We start from the raw sequence: 13,292 nt of genomic DNA, 5'->3' as shown, positions 1-13,292 counted from the left end.
AAAAGGTGCAAACAACCCAAATATCCATCAACGAATACATGGATAAACAAAATAATACATACATACTTACTTCCCTCCAATAACTTCTCCTACCCCTCAGTAGATTTGATCTTCTCTCATTCATGACTTCAGAGAATTCTACAAATTAAAGTACCTAACCAATTTTTTGCACTTATTTATTTACAGGTCACTGTCCCCCCTTCTAGCCTGTGAGCTCTTTCCCGTTGTGGAAAAGGAAATTACCAGGTAGACAATACTTAGTATGGGATGGGAGGTGGGAGGGGTAGTTCAGTGGAAACTTTATGTTAAAAACAAAATATAGGCTGGGCGCAGTGGCTCATGCCTGTAATCCTACCACTCTGGGAGGCTGGGGTGGATTGCTCGAAGTCAGGAGTTCAAGACCAGCCTGAGCAAGAGAGAGACCCTGTCTCTACTATAAATAGAAAGAAATTAATTGGCCAACTAATATATATAGAAAAAATTAGCTGGGCATGGTGGCACATGCTTGTAGTCCTAGCTACTTGGGAGGCTGAGGCAGAAGGATCACTTGAGCCCAGGAGTTTGAGGTTGCTGTGAGCTAGGCTGATGCCACGACACTCCAGCCCAGGCAACAGAGTGAGACTCCGTCTCAGAAAAAAACAAAATGTAGATAACTGGAATCTTACAAGAGGATGTAGCTAATGGCAAATCTCCAGCTTCTGTAACCGGCTTGCTTGCTTTGCAGTGTAGGTGCCAGCCAAGGGGTACAAAAGCCCCAGACTAAGACAGTTCAGGGCTGCTCTCCCTCCTTGCATGGAGTGGTGACAGCCCCTGCGCAGGAATAAATAAAATTTGGCTAATTGGATGTTGGTGTCCGAGTCCCCTTGATCCACTGGTTTATAACACTGTGTAGTGATTGTGTCTTGTTCACCAGTATGTCCCCAGTACTTGGCACATACTGAAAACCGAAAAATGTTTATTGAACAATTTTGTCCTTTTTCAAATCCCATATAGAATTACATATTGTGCATATTTTATATATTTTTTATCAAATGCTTAGATTGTCCTATTCTTGTTTTTTTTCATTTTTGTCTGTTTTGCTTATCAGATTATAAACTCTCCCAGAACAGTGCCCTATAACCAGCTCATAGTAGCTACTGCTGTTTTACCATTTGCGTGTCTCTCCTTCTTTTATTTCCTCCAACTTACAGTGAAAAGAACAATTTGAAGGAAGACAAAAATTGTCTCTTATGTGAGAAGCAATTTATGCAAATCTGAATACTTGCCAGGAGCAGCTTGACAAAAAGGCAGAAGATGGTGGGGGAGATCTGCCCGGCCCACAACTAAATGTTGCATTTATTTGGTAACAGTCAAGGTGACTGGCATTCACACAAGTACACAGAGCAGGAGGAGGCTCTGAGTGAACTGCCAAGCATTCTGGCCTCTCCCGAGACCAAGTACATCAACAGTTCTCTTGGAAGAAAAAAACTGATTTGAAAGTCTGGCAGACTGCCAACTACAAGACATCCATCCTCCCTCAGGAACACAAAGGGCCTGCATTTGCTTCCCTCTCTGAGCACATTGGTGGAAAGTAACAGCTGCCACCTTTCTCCAGGAGACTTGATCATAATTTCCCACAGCCAAGGGTTTGCTGTGAAATTTCCACATTACCTAAAGATTTGAGAAACACAGATTATAAAAGATTATATATGCAAACTATCTCAAAATAAGCATACCCACTACTAGTACCAGTTGTTCTGAAAGATTAATGACTCCAGCTGTTTTCCAACTCTTTTTCTAGCCTTGTAAAGGCAAGACACCTCTCTGGGATCCTATCTATTTTAAAGACAGGCAAACAGCCAAAACTCTGTGGTTAGTTCCACCCTAGGGTCTCGGGGGCTATACAATGTAGACCAAAAGCCTAACGTGCCCTTTACCCTTTTTGCAATTGCTCCAATGTATCCGGCAGATCCAGAATCTCTCAAAGCATGTTCCCTCAAGAAGCCCCATGTAAAAGAGTTTCTGTAATCAAAAAATCATTTGGAAAACCCTGCAAATTCCCTCTTAGAGCTTCACCATGCATGGTAGCATAATATAAGCTCTGAGAAATATACAAAAAAGAAACTTCTCTAACTTTTTAGGTCTTTTTTTTTTTTTTTTGACATGTGCATACATGGAGAATTTAGGTCTTAATTACTAGCAATTGTAGCTTGATCTTAACTTGCTCTTTATTTCTATACTCTTGAGAACTAGTGACATCAGTCCTATATACTATTCTGTTTTTAGCAATTTTTTTTAAAGCATAAGTACAAAGGCTAGGTAGATTTGAAGATGGCTGGTAGCATGGAGTGAGTTGTCTAAAAACTTACTTTTATATAAGAACTTTCCCTTCTAGCTCTTAGGGAAATTAGAAAATTTTGAAACAATTTTTAATAATATGAGAATTTCAAAAAAAAATAAAATAAAATAATATGAGAATTTCTTTATGTTACTGGATGAGCAATATTTTTTTTTTTTTGGTAGGGACAGAGTCTCACTCTATTGCCCAGGCTGGAGTACAGTAGCAGCATTATCATAGCTCACTGGAACCTCGAACTCCTGGGCTTAAGTAATCCTCTTACCTCAACCTCCTGAGTAGCTGGGACTATAGGTGTGTACCACCATGCCCAACTAATTTTTAAAATTGTTTTGGAGAGCTGGGAATCTCACTATGTTGCTTAGGCTGGTCTTGAACTCCTGGCCTCAAGTGATCTTCCCATCTCTCTCTCTTAATATTGAAGTTGTTTTGAGCAATTTGGATGGTGTTCTGCAAATTGCACATAGACTCTCAGGTACTCTGCCATCAGAACAAGTTTGAAAATAACTGAAAAGAGCCCTGAAAGCTTCATGCTTTCTCCTTCTCTCTCTCTGTCTCTCTCTCCCCCTTCCCACCCCCTATTTGTGCAATGGTCATAACCTGATCTCCCACCTCCAGCTAATCTGGCCAAGGATAGTCACCTGGTACAAGGTGCAGGTGGAAATTCTCAGTTGGCCAGCAACTTCTGACTTGTGTGGTCTAACCAAAATATGAGAGATTCAAGTGAAATTATTAGCTGGTAGTAGGACAGGATACAGTTGCATGCAATGGAGCTGAGTCAAATTAATGACAAAGGACTAGACTAAAATGACTGTCCATGATCACCTATGCTAAGGTCCCAAAGCTGCCTTGAATCCAGAAGAGGGTTCACTGAGGGAGGCTGAGCCATGTCACTGCTCATAAGATTAATATTTCCTACTATAAACCTCCTGTATTTAAATAGCTTGAGTGGATCTCTGTTTGTTGCAATCAATCTTTTTTTTTTTTTTTTTTTTTTTTTTTTTTAGAGACAGAGTCTCGCTTTGTTGCCCAGGCTAGAGTGAGTGCCATGGCATCAGCCTAGCTCACAGCAACCTCAAACTCCTGGACTCAAGTCATCCTCCTGCCTCAGCCTCCCGAGTAGCTGGGACTACAGGCATGCACCACCATGCCTGGCTAATTTTTTCTATATATATTAGTTAGCCAATTAATTTCTTTCTATTTATAGTAGAGACAGGGTCTCGCTCTTGCTCAGGCTGGTTTTGAACTCCTGACCTCGAGCTATCCGCCCGCCTCCGCCTCCCAAAGTGCTAGGATTACAGGCGTGAGCCACCGCGCCCGGCCTGCAATCAATCTTAAATTAAAACAACTAGTTATGGCCGGGCGTGGTGGCTCACGCCTGTAATCCTAGCACTCTGGGAGGCCGAGACAGGCAGATCGCTCAAGGTCAAGAGTTTGAAACCACCCTGGGCAAGAGTGAGACCCCGTCTCTACTATAAATAGAAAGAAATTAATTGGCCAACTAATATATATAGAAAAACTTAGCTGGGCATAGTGGTGCATGCCTGTAGTCTCAGCTACTCCGGAGGCTGAAGCAGAAGGATTGCTTAAGCCTAGGAGTTTGAGGTTGCTGTGAGCTAGGCTGATGCCACGGCACTCACTCTAGCCTGGGAAACAAAGTGAGACTCTGTCTCAAAAAAAAAAAAAAAAAAAAAGACAACTAGTTATAAAGTGTTCTTCTGAGCTCAGTGGAATATTTCAAGTAAGAGAATGTGGTAATTATCTTAAATTAACCAACAATAGAATTGCAGAAATAAAACACAAATATTACAAAGATGACTGATAATCTAAGACTGTTTATAAAACTGTACAATATAGTATAAAGAGAGCACTGGATTTAGTGTAAGAAAAATAATAAACTTGGGAATTATATTTTGTATGTGTTTGGGCTTTTTATTTTACTTTTCTAGCAATTTATTTTTATTGTAGTTTACAAAAGTATTGATCAGCGACAGGATGATAATTTTTTTTCTTTTTTAATATATTAACTTTGTTCAATTTCTTTTTCTTTTTCTGTTTTTCCAGCCTCAGCCATTTTCCATCAGTAAGGATGATAATTTTAAAAAGATCATTCATCACTGATAGTTTGAGAAACAGTGGCCTAAAGGAATTCAACCTCTGATGAATCTTCAGCTTGGGTAAGGAATCATGGCTCATGCCTGTAATCCTAACACTCTGGGAGGGGGAGGCAGGTGAATCGTTTGAGCTCAGGAGTTCGAGACCAGCCTGAGCAAGAACGAAACCCATTTCTACCAAAAATAGAAAAAATTAGCCAGGCATGGTGGCACATGCCTGTAATCCCAGCTACTTGGGAGCCTGAGGCAGAAGGATCGCTTGAGCCCAGGAGTTTGAGTTTGCTGTGAGCTAGGCTGATGCCACAACACTCACTCTAGCCTGGGCAACAAAGTGAAGCTCTGTCTCAAAAAAAAAAAACCAAAATATATTGATTCAAGGCCAGGTGCAGTGGCTCACACCTGTAATCCTAGCACTCTGGGAGTCCGAGGCAGGAGGATCACTTGAGATGAGGAATTCCAGACCAGGCTGAACAAGAGTGAGACCCTGTTTCTACCAAAAATAGAAAAAAAATTATCTGGGTGTGGTGGCAAGCACCTGTAGTCCCAGCTACTGGGAGGCTGAGGCAGGAGGATCACTTGAGCCTAGGAGTTTGAGGTTGCAATGAGCTATGATGATGCCACTAGTCTCTACCCATGGGCAACAGAGCGAGACTCTGTCTCAAAAAAAAAAAAAAGATTCAATACCATAACATTTTTATTTTTTGCCATATTATATGTTTTAAAGTCTAGTACAGTGATTTTCTATTTTAATGAATATTGATAATGTTTATATTGGTAATACATATATCCTTAAAATACTTATACCCTTTGACCCAATTCTTTCCATTTTGGAAATTTTTTTTTTTTTGAGACAGAGTCTTGCTTTGTTGTCCAGGCTAGAGTGAGTTCCATGGCATCAGCCTAACTCACAGCAACCTCAAACTCCTGGGCTCTAGCGATCCTTCTGCCTCAGCCTCCCAAGTAGCTGGGACTATAGGCATGCGCCACCATGCCTGGCCAATTTTTTCTATATATATTAGTTGGCCAATTAATTTCTTTCTATTTATAGTAGAGACGGGGTCTCGCTCTTGCTCAGGCTGGTTTTGAACTCCTGACCTCGAGCAATCCACCGGCCTCGGCCTCCCAGAGTGCTAGGATTACAGGCGTGAGCCACCTCACCCGGCCTCCATTTTGGAAATTTATTTTAAGGAATTCATCACAAAATAGTGAAACAGCTTTGTTTACAAACACTTGTCACATTATTAGTAAGAAAATAATGTAAATGTTGGAAATAATGTAAATGTTCAATAAAATGGTAATTGTAAACCATGCTATAATAATAAGATGAAATATTTTATAACCATAAAATCATAATCATGAATAATCTAGAATTACACGGAAAGGTGTATGTAATTTGTTCAGAAAAAATGCGTGTATGGTTTGATTGCAATGATATAAAACTAAATTGAATTTTAATAACTCATGCATTTTAAAAAAGATAGAAATAAATATGCCAAGTATCAGGGTGATTTGACTATGGATATCATTTTATTTATTTTATATTCTACTCCACTCATTCTCCATAGTGAATTACTAAAAGCCCAAATGGTGCCTAATGACTACTAGGTATTCAGTTAGTATTCATTCCGTTCTTCTACCTAGACATTCCTGGGGGTGGAAGGGAATTATGTGTACTGATTGCTTTATTTATTTCTTACTATTTTATGGAATATTTTCATCTTTTCCCTTTTTGATATTCCCAAGTAAGACTATGTTGTGCTTTTGCATCTGTGTCAGAATATTAGGCATAATAAGTACACGGGGAAGAAAATAGGTACAGTTGGCTGGCTATTTCAGGTAGGCTTATGTGGGGGGGGAGTGCAGCAGCATAGCACGATCTTGGTCTACGTCCTAGATCTAGAACTAGGAGTTGGCTTTGACTCCATAGGGTTAGAAACTGTTTTTAACTGGTTTCCTCAGGAGTGATCAGTCTCTGAAGAATAGAACCATTTTAATCACACAAATGACTGCTTCTGACCTAGATTTTAATGTTTTAATTACCACTGATAATTCACTTTCTGACTAGACTAGAAGAGACATTTTAACTCATCATTCATTATAGACCTTACAGAATCAAAGCTTTGCAGGAGATGAAAGGACTCAGGAGACTCTGAAACCTAGCACAATCAAGCTGAATGCCTTTTTCCTCTATAGAAATATATCTAATAAGTGGATAATAACCATAGTAGAAAGAGATGATTGCATCTTCGCCAATGCTAAGAGAATACTGATTTGTTCAAAACTCACATTCCTCCTTTCCCTCCCTGAAACTCTGCATTTCAGGAGTGTTTGCCTCAGCCCAAGACTGAGGAAACTGGTCTTTTTTTTTTTTTTTTTGAGACTGCGACTAACTCTTGCCCAGGCTAGAGTACTGTGGCGTCAGCCTAGCTCACATCAACCTCAAACTCCTAGACTCAAGGGATCCCCCTGCTCAGCTTCCCAAGTAGCTGGGACTACAGGCATGCGCCACTGTGCCCAGCTAATTTTTTCTATATATTTTTAGTTGTCCATCTAATTTCCTTCTATGTTTATTAGAGATGGGGAAGGGGGATCTTGCTTTTGTTCAGGCTGGTCTCCAACTCCTGACCTCAAACAATCTGCCCACCTTGGCCTCCCAAAGTGCTAAGATTACAGCCGTGAGCCACCACACCTGGTCAGGAGCTAGTCTTGATTGGTCCAATTTCCTTTCCTGGCCATTACATTCTCCTTGCCAGTGATTAGGAGAAGCATGTGATTAGGAGAAGCATTAGGAGAAACATGTGATTAGGAGGCCAGTGAGACATGTGGGGAAGTTGGCTGAGGGGGCTTCCAAGGAAAGGTTTCTTAGCTCTTAAAGTTAAAACTATAAAACTCTTTGAGGAAAACATAAAGGAAAAGCTTCATGACATTGAATTTGGTAATGATTTCTTGGATATGACACCGAAAGTATGGTCAACAAAAGAAAAACTTAGGTGTATTGTACTAAATCAAAATTCAAAACTTCTGTGCAACAAAGGACACATCAACAGTGTGAAGAGGCAGCCCACAGAATGGGAGAAGTTATGTGCAAATCATATATCTGATAAAGTGTTAATATCCAGAATATATAAAGAGCTAATACCACTCAATAACAACAATAAACAATATGATTAAAAAATGGGCAGAGAGAAAAAACGAAATAAATGGAGAGAGATTCCCTGTTCATGAGTAAAAAGACTCAATATTGTTGAGATCTCGGTTCTTTCCAACTTGATCTATAGATTTGACACAATCTTTTTTTTTTTTTTTGAGACAGAGTCTCACTTTGTTGCCTAGGCTAGAGTGAGTGCCATGGCGTCAGCCTAGCTCACAGCAACCTCAAACTCCTGGGCTCAAGCGATCCTTCTGTCTCAGCCTCCCAAGTAGCTGGGACTACAGGCATGAGCCACCATGCCCAGCTAATTTTTTCTATATATATTAGTTGGCCAATTAGTTTCTTTCTATTTATAGTAGAGATGGGGTCTCGCTCTTGCTCAGGCTGGTTTCGAACTCCCGACCTCGAGCAATCCACCCGCCTCAGCCTCCCAGAGAGCTAGGATTACAGGCGTGAGCCACCGCGCCCGGCTTGACACAATCTTAATCAAAATTCTAGAGAGTTCTTTTATGGATATTGACAAATTGATTCTAAAGTTCTTATGGAAAGGCAAAAGACCCAAATAGACAACATAATATTAAAGGAGAACTAGGCTGGAGGACTGATATTACCAACTTCAATACTTACTCTAAAGATAACATTAATCAAGACAGTGTAGTACTGGTGAAAGCATAGACAAATAGGCCATGCATGGTGGCTAACACCTATAATCTCAGCACTTTGGGAAACCAAGGCAAGAGGATTGCCGGAGGCCAGGAGTTTGAGACCAGATTGGTCAAAATAGCAAGACTGTATCTCTACAAATAAATAAAAAATAAATAAAATAAAATGGTTAATTTTATGTTATTTGAATTTTACCTCAAACAAAACAAAAAAATAAGAAAGTTCCTAGGAAGGAACTTCTAGGTTTTTGTTTTTGTTTTTTTTGAGACACAGTCTCACTCTGTTGCCTGGGCTAGAGTGCCGTGGCATCAGCCTCACTCACAGCAACCTCAAACTCCCGGGCTCAGGCGATCCTCCTGCCTTAGCTTCCCAAGTAGCTGGGACTATCGGCATGTGCCACCATGCCCAGCTAATTTTTTCTATATAATTTTAGTTGGCCAATTAATTTCTTTCTATTTTTAATAGAGACGGGGTCTCCCTCTTGCTCAGGCTGGTTTTAAACCCCTGACCTTGAACGATCCACCCACCTTGGCCTCCCAGAGTGCTAGGATTACAAGTGTGAGCCACCCCACCTGTCCTGGAACTTCTAGGTTTTGAATGAAGATGGCTTATTCTATGGAGAGAAAAGGCAGCAGCCAGGAAATGAGGGATCTGGGCAGGCTACTTTAGGCCAACTCCTTTGGAGCTAGACTGAAAAGATCTGAAAAGGGCAAGCAGAATGGGAACAAATTAGTCCAGCTAAAAGTGGAACCTTCTTTGTAAAATAGACTATTTACCGAGGCTGGCAGATTACTCGAAGTCAGGAGTTCGAAACCAGCCTGAGCAAGAGCAAGACCCCATCTCTACTATAAATAGAAAGAAATTAATTGGCCAACTAATATATATAGAAAAAATTAGCCAGGCATGGTGGCACATGCCTGTAGTCCCAGCTACTTGGGAGGCTGAGGCAGGAGGATCGCTTGAGCCCAGGAGTTTAAAGTTGCTGTGAGTTAGGGTGACGCCATGGCACTCACACTAGCCTGGGCAACAAAGTGAGACTCTGTCTCAAAAATAAATAAATAAATAAATAAAAAGAAAACTAGCTCAGAGCTAGTTTAGTATGAGCTATGTGAGGTATGCACAATTTATCAGGCCCAGAGATACATGAGTATGGGGCTTCAGTCATCTTCCCCCTCCTTCCTAGCACCCATGCCTGGAACAAAAAGGCATTTTGTTCCTGACTAGCTGTCTCACCCATTATCTTCATGTTCCTGGAATTTGTGATACAAAGAACAATACACCCAATCAATAGCTTATGTTTTATGTTATTTTAATGTAAATTCTTGGTAAACAATTTAGGAACTGCCCTTCTTTTTTTTTGTTTTTTTTTTTTTGTGAGACACAGTCTTGCTTTGTTGCCTAGGCTAGAGTGAGTGCCGTGGTGTCGGCCTAGCTCACAGCAACCTCAAACTCCTGGGCTCAAGCAATCCTTCTGTCTCAGCCTCCCAAGTAGCTGGGACTACAGGCATGAGCCACCATGCCCGGCTAATTTTTTCTATATATATATTAGTTGGCCAATTAGTTTCTTTCTATTTATAGTAGAGACGGGGTCTCACTCTTGCTCAGGCTGGTTTCGAACTCCCGACCTCGAGCAATCCGCCCACCTCGGCCTCCCAGAGAGCTAGGATTACAGGCGTGAGCCACCGCACCCGGCCGGAACTGCCCTTCTTTTCCTTTAAAAACCTAACTGTTGGCCGGGCGCGGTGGCTCACGCCTGTAATCCTAGCTCTCTGGGAGGCTGAGGCGGGCGGATTGCTCGAGGTCAGGAGTTCGAAACCAGCCTGAGCAAAAGCGAGACCCCGTCTCTACTATAAATAGAAAGAAATTAATTGGCCAACTAATATATATATACAAAAAATTAGCCGGGCATGGTGGCGAATGCCTGTAGTCCCAGCTACTTGGGAGGCTGAGGCAGGAGGATTGCTTGAGCCAGGAGTTTGAGGTTGCTGTGAGCTAGACTGACGCCACGGCACTCACTCTAGCCTGGGCAATAAAGTGAGACTCTGTCTTAAAAAAAAAAAAAAAAAAACCTAACTGTTGCTAATCGGAGTGTATATTCAGGACAAATTGAATCTGTGCTCCTGGGTTGTAATCCTCAAACTTGGCCCAAGTAAACTCTGTATTTATAATTTTGCCTCAACTTCCTCCTTTTAGAATGACACCATTGTACATTAGCATATATTGAAGACTTAGAGAAATACTTCAGAAGGGAACTGTTGAAAGTTTTATTTATTTATTTATTTATTTATTTTTGAGACAGTCTCGCTTTGTTGCCCAGGAAAGAGTGAGTGCCATGGTATCAGCCTAGCTCACAGCAACCTCAGACTCCTGGGCTCAAGCAATCCTGCCTCAGCCTCCCAAGTAGCTGGGACTACAGGCATGCGCCACCATGCCTGGCTAATTTTTTCTATATATTTTTAGTTGGTCAATTAATTTCTTTCTATTTTTAATAGAGATGGGGTCTTGCTCAGGCTGATTTCGAACTCCTGACCTCGAACAATCTGCCTGCCTTGGCCTCCCAGAGTGCTAGGATGTTGAACGTTTTTTTAATCAACTGTTTCACAAACTTCTTTGTGAACCTATTTTGAGTAACACTTGTTAACAGGCATAAAAACAATGGAAAATATTTGGGTAAAAACTATGTCAGTGTAAAATTTTGATGTCTTCAGACTTGGCTCTGTCCTTGATGGCTACAACTAGTTTACACTTAGTGACCATGTCGACAATTCCAGAGCGAGGAGGAATTTAGCAACTGTAAGATTTGATGCCATTTTGCAATTTTTTAGCAATATGAAATTATTTAATGGTTTTACAAACCTTTTGTTTGCCAAAGATTGTCACGCCAAATCTTCTTCTATCTTGTTTATGATACTGTGGTTAGAAAGAAGGGGGGAGGGGGGTATGGGCAATATACGTAACCTTAACACTTGTACCCCCATAATACGCTAAAATTTAAAAAAAAGAAAGAAGTCAGCATTAAACAGTTACCTTTGGAAAAGGCAAATTGTAAAGGACACCATCACAGTGTAAATTTTAGACTCTAATATCACAAGAGCTTTACAGAGGAATGAATGATACCAGATTTTCTAATATTCCCAGAAAATTGTTCTCTATTAAACTGTTCTGACCGGGCACGAAGGCTCACACCTGTAATCCTATCACTCTAGGAAGCCAAGGCAGGTGGATCGCTCAAGGTCAGGAGTTTAAAACCAGCCTGAGCAAGAGCGAGACCCCATCTCTACTAAAAATAGAAAGAAATTAATTGGACAACTAAAAATATATAGAAAAATTAGCTGGGCATGGTGGTACATGCCTGTAGTCCCAGCTATTCAGGAGGCTGAGGCAGAAGAATTGCTTGAGCCCAGGAGTTTGAGGTTGCTGTGAGCTAGGCTGACACCATGGCACTCTAGCCTGGGCAACAGAGTGAGATTCTATCTCAAAAAAAAAAAAACAACAGTATACCTCTGTAGATGTTGAAGCCTAGTAGGCCCATTGGCCTGTTGTGCATCTGCAGCCTGGGCAATATCCCCCTACCCCAATCTAACTATGAAAGAACACGTTGGTATTTAAGAATTGAGAGATATTTTTCATCATAATCATAATTTACTAACAATAATGAATACTTGAACCACATGAAATTGCAGCTGTTTGATATTTTTTGACCTAAAAGTAAGCAGTTTCAGCCAAACACTAAGACCTAGGAGCTAACGAGGTAGAGAAAATAAAAGATATTCCCCTGCCCTCCAGAGGCAGCTGGATAAATGAATCATAAGGAAAGTTCTATCTCCCTGAATAAAATTGAGCTTAGATTTGACAAAGGATGGAGAATCTCAACAGGAGAAGCACAGCTGGATTTCATGGCCTCTACTCTCATTCACTCTGTGTCACTTTCCCCTTGGGTGTCCCTAGTGCTGGCCTCTGGGTGGCCTTGTGAAGAATTCTGACCCATCACAGGCACACGGCCTTCCTCTTAACCCCCCATAACATGGTTGAGGCCAGGGTGAAACACTTAGAGATGTCTTTCTTTTATTCACAGAGGTAGCTAAATTGCTGTGCTTAAGAAATCGCAGGAATATGGTCAGTTTGGGGCAAATAACCCAGGGAGAAGTGCAGAGAAGATCAGGTTACAGGAGGTAGGCTGTGATGTACCAAGCATTTTGGACACCATGAGTAGACCATTTTTAATAATCAAGACATAAATTACTATAAGGACTGAAAAGAAATAGAGATAAGGAAGTTTTTATTTTACTGAACTTTATATATGTATTCCAGTTAAAAACAATTAAAATAAAATAAATAGGCCAGGCGTGGTGGCTCACGCTAGGATTACAGAATCCTAGCACTCTGGGAGGCCGAGGTGGGCAGATGGCTCAAGGTCAGGAGTTTGAAACCAGCCTGAGCAAGAGGGAGACCCTGGCTCTACTAAAAATAGAAAGAAATTAATTGGCCAACTAAAAATATATAGAAAAAAAAAAATTAGCCGGGCATGGTGGCACATGCCTGTGTCCCAGCTACTTGGGAGGCTGAGACAGAACGATCGCTTGAACCCAGGAATTTGAGGTTGCTGTGAGCCAAGCTGATGCTATGGCACTCTAGCCCTGGCAACACAGTGAGACTCTGTCTCAAATAAATAAATAAATGTTATAGTACAAACAAAGGGAAAAAACACAACTGTTTATTCAAAAGATTTTATATCTACCTACCAGTTTGAACTTTGATCCTTTGGTTACACACTGATACAATAATATTTTGTGTAAATAATTGCCCAGTACATAATAAATAAATTTTAATAAATTCAAACTGCTGGCAAAAAATGCAATTTAGGCAACTGCTAAATTGTAACACTCATGTTTAACTATGTATTTTCTTGATTCTTTTTTTAGATCTTTTTCTTTGAGACAGAGTCTCACTCTGTTGCCCAGGCTAGAGTGCTGTGGCATCTGCCTCACTCACAGCAACCTTAAACTCCTGGGCTCAAGCAATCCTCAAT

This window comes from Microcebus murinus, chromosome 7, assembly GCF_040939455.1.
Source record: "Microcebus murinus isolate Inina chromosome 7, M.murinus_Inina_mat1.0, whole genome shotgun sequence".
In the NCBI taxonomy this organism is placed as follows: Eukaryota; Metazoa; Chordata; class Mammalia; order Primates; family Cheirogaleidae; genus Microcebus; species Microcebus murinus.
Note: the sequence above shows the minus strand (reverse complement) of the source record.